Below are 8,275 nucleotides of genomic sequence, written 5' to 3'. Positions count from 1 at the left end.
CCGCCGCCGGAGCCCCGCGTTGCCGCCGCCTCCCGCCACAGCCCCACAGCCCCGCCGCCATTGCCAAGCCCCGCCGGAGCCGCCGCCCCGCCGGACGAAGCCTCGCCGGAGGTACCCGATCCCGCCGCCGGTTTTTTTTAAAATAAACCCTTTGGTTTTTTTTGAAATCCCTAGATCGTTTTTTTCTAGATCGGTTTATTTTTTTTCGGTTTATTTACTTAGCGAACGTCCGCTCATCCATTCGTTTTAACGAACACGTTCACTGTTTAGTTTCTGCTAACGAACGTTCGTCCGTTTAGCAGTTCGTCGTTTTTCTTTTTATCGGATTTATTCCGCGATTATTCCGATCGCGATTTCTGATCCGATTTTCAAACCTGTTTATCTTTTCGCTCGTTTATCAGAATCAGGCGATTCAAGCGCCTGGAGTTTCATCTCGAAACCCTCTTTCCGAATAATCAACTCAAATAAGATTTTTCTTCTGTAAAATTTGACCTAGATCCAGAATAGCAAAACGAAGTTGTTTCTTTTGCCGTTCGTGTTTCGTCGCTTTGTTTGATTTGATTCTTTTTGCAAACCGGAGTTCTTAAGTTGAACTTTCTCGTCAGAGTCTTTTATTTGGATTTCTACTTGTGCATCTTTGATTGTTGCTTATGTATGTTACTGTTTGCCTGCGCTAGAATTCCCGGAGTGCGAAGCGTGTTACTACGAGTCTCTAGGATACCCGGATCGTCAGCAAGGCAAGTAACACATTGATCATACTCTTTTCATACCCAGTTTTTATGCATTAGATTCAATCCTCAAACATTGCATGATTAGGATGCTTTTAACATGTGGGTATTGGGAAGTAGTTGATGAGGTAGAACCTATTGTCCTGTTTTATTATCAAACCCTTGGGAGTTACTTCTACGTATTGCTTATATTGCCATGCTATGCTCGTAGACGTGGATTGGGTTTGAGTGATATCCATGACAGATGTGAGATTGATAATTAATGGTTTACTTAAGGTGGCAACTTTAATACACATCTGGGTGGATTGAGGCACCTGGGGTTACCAGTGATTGCCTGTTTTATTTTTGGAAATCCCGGGGTTACCGTGTGATTCTCCTATGGACCGCCACCCAGGCTCAAAGGGAACTGAGTCTATTCATGCTAGAAACTTCCGTGTGCAGCCGCAAGCTATTATGGGCTCTAGCATAGTTTGAGTAAGTTGCGTGAAGCTCTTGAAGATGTGGATCAGCAGGTAGTGGGTTTGTAGGTTTGGTATGGTCTGCCCGGAGTAGAGAGTTAATGCTTCTGAAAGACTGTGTCTCGGTCATCCGTCTCTCAAACACCATGCAGTGCGAGAATCAACGGAGGCGATCGAGTCTTGCGGGGAAAAGTGCGCAAACCTCTGCAGAGTGTACAATCTAATCATGGTTAGCCGTGTCCCCGGTTATGGACAATTCTGAGTATCTAGTACTTGAGTATTCGCATGTATCCCAACACTCTTAAATTAATATTGTTGGGTTGTTAACTACTTTTAATTGGGATCATTGAGTTTGGGTTTACCTTCTCAAATGATGTTTCAACTACCATGATAGTTAAATTAAAATTGATTCCTTTGTAGTAGGGAAAAATTGGCTTTTCGCAAAATTCTAACCATAGAGCTTTCCACCAGCCAAATATGCATGTAGTGGTAGCATTATTCTGTTATTGCTCTTTTGTGTTACATTGCCAGCATATTCCATGTGCTGACCCATTCTCGGGCTGCAACGTATTATGTTGCAGACTTTTCAGACGAGGAGTAAGGTTCGTAGGTCATTGCCGTGCAGCTCAGTTATGCCGTTGGAGTTGATGGACTCACTTTATCTTCCAAGCCTTCCGCTGTTATCGCATTAGATGGCCTTAAGCCATATTATTGTAATAAGTTCTCTTTTGAGACATTCGATGTAATAAGTGTGTGATTGCTACTCTGTTATAAATCCTTCGAAGTACTGTGTGGTGTCAGCATTACTGATCCAGGGATGACACCTTAGCACAGAGACTTGACCATCTGAGGTCGGGTCGCTACAAGATGGTATCTGAGCACACGCTGAGTGTAGGACACGGCCACTAAGATAAACCATAGGTCACACTTCTCTTCTCATTTCTGGCTCCTCTTCTCTTTCCACTCTTTAGGATGAAGGAGATGAATACCAAGTTTGCACAACCGGATGAAGACACACCTTTTGGACGCCACATGAAGGAAGTCACTAGGTACTTGAATATTGGAATACCAAGCTTCACTGGGACGAACAACGCCACTCTACCGGAAGAAGAGCGTTGGATGATTCAAGTACGAGTTCCAGGAAGGACGTTCTCGTCAAATTCCAAACCTATAGAGTTTTCTTTCGAAGCACCCACTTGGAGCCTTGGCAAGAGTATGGCAGCTCATATTACCATGGGACGCATTGGAGAAATCTACAACAAGGAACTTGAGGATAGCACCTATCAAACATGTGGGCTCCGAGATGAACAATGGGAGATGATCAGCACCAGGAAGGATAGATCTGTCGTAGCCTTTATCCAGGAGCAAAACCAGCACATTCGACGTCAGGAGAACCAGATGTGCGCAGACATGATCGAGTTGAAGAAGGCGAAGACCAGGATCATCGAGCTGGAGGAAGAACTTAAGTTCACATGCGATGGATATGAGGAGGAAATCAAGACGCTATTGGAGTAGAATGACGACCTAGTGGAGAAGATCGGAATCTTTATGGGAGGACCAGTTCCGAAAGAAGACCTCATACGCCCGGACAACTACATCATCATCGACGACACCGACTCGGATTCAAGTGATGATGATTACAAAGACGAAGCTGGAGCAGACATCATGGAGTCTTCCACCGATCAAAATTTCTAGATGACCACCATATGATAATAGTATTTTCCCCCATGTAACTAGTAGTAGTGAGCACTTTTGCGATAGTCCTAGACCGTTTTGTATGCCCTTTCTTGTTTGATTGAATGAATGCTTGTGTTTGTCTCATAAACATATGGGTAGTGTTTCTCCCCTAGATCTTTTCTATTCTAAATCTCTTCCATCTAAAACCCCTCAGATGCCTCCGAGAGAGACCCCGAGTTTGTTTTCCCACCGGAGATCACCCAGTTGATCCAGCAGCAGAATGCCCTGATGCAGTTGTTAGTTCAGAACCAGGGCAATGCCAATAACAACAATGCTAACAACAACAACCCGCCGCTAGTGGATAACCTCGCCCGTTTCCTAAGGTTACAGCCGCCGGTGTTCTCCAATAGCATCGAGCCAATAGTTGCAGATGATTGGCTACGTCGTATTGGAAGGGAGTTAACCACCGCTGGATGCACAGATGCTGAGAAGGTGCGTTTTGCCGCACACCAACTGGATGGACTTGCAGCAGCATGGTGGGAGAATTTCACAGCCACCTATCCTATCGACACTGTCACATGGGCTCAGTTTCAGCAGGCTTTTCGCACTGCCCATGTCTCGACTGGAGCTATACAGATGAAGAAGTGTGAGTTTTGCAACCTACGCTAGGGGAATCGTACTGTTGGCCAGTACGTGGATGAGTTTAGCAATTTGTCACATTATGCACCTGATGATGTGGCCACGGATGCCGCGAAGCAAGAGAAGTTTATGGAAGGGCTGAATGATGAGATGAGTATGCAGTTGATGGTAGCAACCTTCAACAACTACCAGGAGTTGGTAGATAAGGCCCTAATGATTGAAGGGAAGCAGCAGTAGATTGATAATCGTAAGAGGAAGTATGGAAAAGGAAAAAATACAATTTAGGAGCTAACCAGAAGCCTCGTTTGACCCCGAACTCAGGAGGACTTGTTCATAACCATGGAGGACATAACCATGCCGGAGGAGGATCGCATAACCATAATGGTGCGAAGAACGGGAATGGGAATGGAGCCAATAATAACCAGAACCGCTCTAACCCATCCACACCCGCAAAGAGAGACTTAAGCCAAGTTGTTTGCTACAAGTGCGGGAAGACAGGGCACTATGCCAATGACTGCTTTGAAGGAAAGAATGGGAATGGAAACGGAAGCGCAGGGAAGAAGCCCAATCCATTCAACAAAGGACAAGTGAACCACGTTAACGTGGAGGAGGTTGAAGAGCAGCCGGATGCGGTAATAGGTAAGTTTTTGGTTCAGTCATTTACCGCTATTGTTCTTTTCGATACTGGTGCATCGCATTCATACATATCAAGGGGATTTGTGGAAAAGTTTAAGTTGCCAGCCCAAACCCTTAGGACACCTCTCTTAGTGAGCTCGCCAGGATCAGAGTACATGGCTAGCAGATGGTATACCCAGATACCCCTAATCATTGGCACACATGTATTTCCGTCTGACCTAATTATCTTGGAGTCACAAGGATTGGATGTGATATTAGGTATGGACTGGATGTCAAAGTATGAAGGAAGTATTGACTGTACTAGTAAGTCAATTTATCCTACTACCCCGGAGGGAAAAAGGATTAAGTATGTATCTAGGCATGTGCCTAGGAGGAGCCAAGTAAACGCCCTCACGGGAGTTGTACAAGAGGAAGTGCATGTAGTAAAGGATTTTCCGGATGTTTTCCCCGAAGAGTTACCTAGTATGCCACCGGACAGAGACATTGAGTTTTTGATAGAGCTATTGCCAGGAACAGGACCGATATCTAAGAGACCCTATCGGATGCTAGCAAATGATCTAGAGGAAATTAAGAAGCAGATTAAGGAGTTGTTGGAGAAAGGTTACATTCGTAGAAGCTCGTCACCTTGGGGAGCCCCAGTACTTTTGGTGGAGAAGAAGGATAAATCCCTAAGGATGGTTGTTGACTACCGAGCTCTGAATGAAGTAACAATAAAGAACAAGTATCCCTTACCAATGACCAACGATCTGTTTGATCAGTTACAAGGAGCTAAGGTGTTTTCGAAGATTGATCTGCGATCGGGATACCATCAGTTGAAGATCCGAGAGTAGGATATACCCAAGACAGCGTTTACCACATGGTACGGATTATATGAGTATACGGTCATGTCATTTGGACTGACTAACGCCCCTGCCTATTTCATGAGTATGATGAACAAGGTGTTCATGGAGTATTTGGACAAGTTTGTTGTGGTATTCATTGATGACATTATGATATACTCGAAGAACGAGGAGGAGCACGCGGAACACTTGTGTTTGGTTCTCGAGAAACTCAGGAAACACCAGTTATACGCCAAATTCAGCAAGTGCGAGTTTTGGTTGAAGGAAGTTGGATTTCTTGGGCATGTTATATCAGGAGAGGGTATAGCAGTGGATCCCAGTAAGGTTCAGTCGGTCACTGAATGGTTGGAACCCACTTCAGTTGGCGAGATCCGCAGTTTTCTTGGACTGGCAGGATATTATCGGAGGTTCATTGAGAATTTTTCCAAGATTGCTAAACCAATGACGGAATTGCTAAGGAAGGATACTAAGTTCAAATGGACGGAGGAGTGCGAGACAAGTTTTCAAGAGCTAAAGGAGCGATTGACTACAGCCCCAGTGCTAACCTTGCTAGATATACATAAGGAGTTTCAAGTGTATTGTGACGCCTCTCGCTTGGGACTTGGATGTGTGCTTATGCAGGAAGGAAAGGTTGTTTCGTATGCCTCACGACAACTGAAGCCACACGAGTTGAACTATGCCACTCATGATTTGGAGTTAGCAGCCGTGGTGCATGCACTAAAGACCTGGAGACATTATCTTATCGGAAACCGTTGTGATGTGTACACGGATCATAAGAGCTTGAAGTACATTTTCACACAAAAGGAGTTGAACCTCAGGCAGAGGAGATGGTTGGAACTTATAAAGGATTACGACATGAAGCTACACTATCATCCAGGAAAAGCCAATGTCGTAGCAGACGCTTTGAGCCGGAAGAGTTATGCTAATGTTCTTGTGAGCAATGGAATGCCAAAGGAGTTAGCTGCAGAGATCATGGAACTATGATTAGAGATTGTTCCAAGAGGTTTTCTTGCAACAATGGAAGTTCAGTCAACACTGTTGGACAAGATTCGACAAGCTCAGAAGGAAGACAAAGAGATTGCTGAGATAAGAGAGAGGATGGGCGAAGGTAAAACCAAAGGTTTTCGCGAAGATGAGCTCGATACCTTATGGTTTGAGGACCGAATTTATGTGCCCAACAATTCAGAGATCAGGAAGTTGATACTTCAGGAAGCACATGACTCACCATACTCGATTCACCCTGGAAACACCAAGATGTATTTGGACTTGAAGGAATGTTTCTGGTGGACTAGAATGAAGAAGGATATTGCCGAGTATGTAGCCATATGTGATGTATGTCAGAGAGTGAAGGCAGAACATCAGAAGCCAGCAGGACTGTTACAGCCTATGCCAATACCCGAATGGAAGTGGGATAAACTTGGTATGGACTTTATTATCGGATTACCCAGAACCAAGGCAGGATATGATTCTATATGGGTAGTTGTGGATCGATTGACTAAAGTAGCTCATTTCATCCTGGTGAAAACAACGTATACAAGTGCGAAGTTGGCCAAGATATATATGACCAGGATCGTATGTTTACATGGAGTTCCGAGGAGTTTCGTATCAGATAGAGGAACTTAGTTTACTTCAAAGTTTTGGCATCAATTACACCAGACTTTGGGGACCCGATTGGAGTTCAATACAGCTTTTCACCCGCAGACAGATGGGCAGACAAAGAGAGTCAATCAGATTTTGGAGGATATGTTGAGAGCCTGTGCGCTAGATTATGGATCTAGTTGGGATGACAATTTGCCGTACGCAGAGTTTTCTTATAACAACAGTTACCAGGCCAGTTTGAAGATGGCACCATTCGAAGCTCTGTATGGACGCAGATGTAGAACACCATTGATGTGGGACGAAGTAGGAGACCGTCAGTTGTTTGGACCAGATTTGATCAAGGAATCAGAGGACATGGTTAAACTGATCAGAGACAGACTAAAGGTTGCTCAGTCCAGACAGAAGAGTTACGCAGACTCAAAACACAAGGAAGTAACTTATGAAGTTGGAGACAGAACCTACCTAAGAGTATCGCCCTTGAGGGGAGTAAAACGATTTGGAGTTAAGGGAAAGTTAGCCCCAAGATTTGTAGGACCGTATCGTATATTGTAACGGATGGGAGAAGTTGCCTACAAGCTGGAATTACCAAAAGGATTGTCAGGAGTTCACGATGTGTTTCACGTATCACAGCTGAAGAAGTGCCATGCTGAGATGGCTGATATACCATTGAATGATACAGTACCTTTGGAGGCGATTCAGCTGGATAATAATCTGACTTATGAGGAGAAGCCAGTTAAGATTCTTGAGTTTGATAGTCGAGTCACTCGCAACAAGGTGATCAAGTTTTGCAAAGTTCAGTGGAGTCATCATACTGAGGAGGAAGCCACCTGGGAGCGAGAGGAGGATATTCGCAAGGACCATCCGCACCTATTTTCTAGCCAACCCGAATCTCGAGGGTGAGATTCATCTTAAGAGGGGTAGGTTTGTAACATCCCAAATTTCCAATTTGGCATGTTATACATAGATCATCCATGCATATCATATTTTCATTGCTTTTTCATTTGCAATCCTCGAAATCCTAAGCAACTCAAGGACCTTCGGAGAGAGTTGGGGATTTTCTAGTTTTCATATTTGAGATTCTTATCAAATAGTGAAGACGAGGATTTGATTTTAATTATTTTCTCTCCGGAAAATATTTCACTTTAAAATATTAAAAGAGGGGAGATAATATGACTTCTCCAAAATAATTGAAATATCGGAGCAAAAATGTTAAAATCATTTTTGGGTTTTTATTTGAATTTATTCGGGATTTTATTGCCCTAGAAAAAAATGTTGCATGTTTTTAAAATTGCATTTTAGGGGCCAAGAAAAGTTCATCTTGTTCAAAATATTTTATTTAGACGGAGAAAACTTGTTTTGGAATTTTTAGGTTTTTATTTATTTTTCTAGGAATTTTTCCACGGTGGAATGTTTAAAAAAAATAACCTCGCGCCCGACTGGGCCGAAGGCCCAGCCGAGCGGGCCAGCCCAGCCAGCCGCCGCCGCCTTTCCCGTGCGCGCGCCGTGCACGGCACGGACGCCGAGGGCGGGTCCGAGCCGGACTCCACCCCCGAGCGCCCCCTCGCCCAAGCAAGCCGCCCCGCCCCGCCCCTATAAAGCCGCCGCCCCGCCGCCACACCTCCGCCACACGACCACCGCCACCCACCGCCGCCGCAGCCGCCGCAGCTGCAGCCCCGATCCGCCGCCGTCGCCCCGCGTC

The sequence above is a fragment of the Triticum dicoccoides genome, chromosome 6B, assembly GCF_002162155.2.
Source record: "Triticum dicoccoides isolate Atlit2015 ecotype Zavitan chromosome 6B, WEW_v2.0, whole genome shotgun sequence".
NCBI classification, from domain to species: Eukaryota; Viridiplantae; Streptophyta; class Magnoliopsida; order Poales; family Poaceae; genus Triticum; species Triticum dicoccoides.
This window is presented reverse-complemented; position numbering follows the sequence as displayed.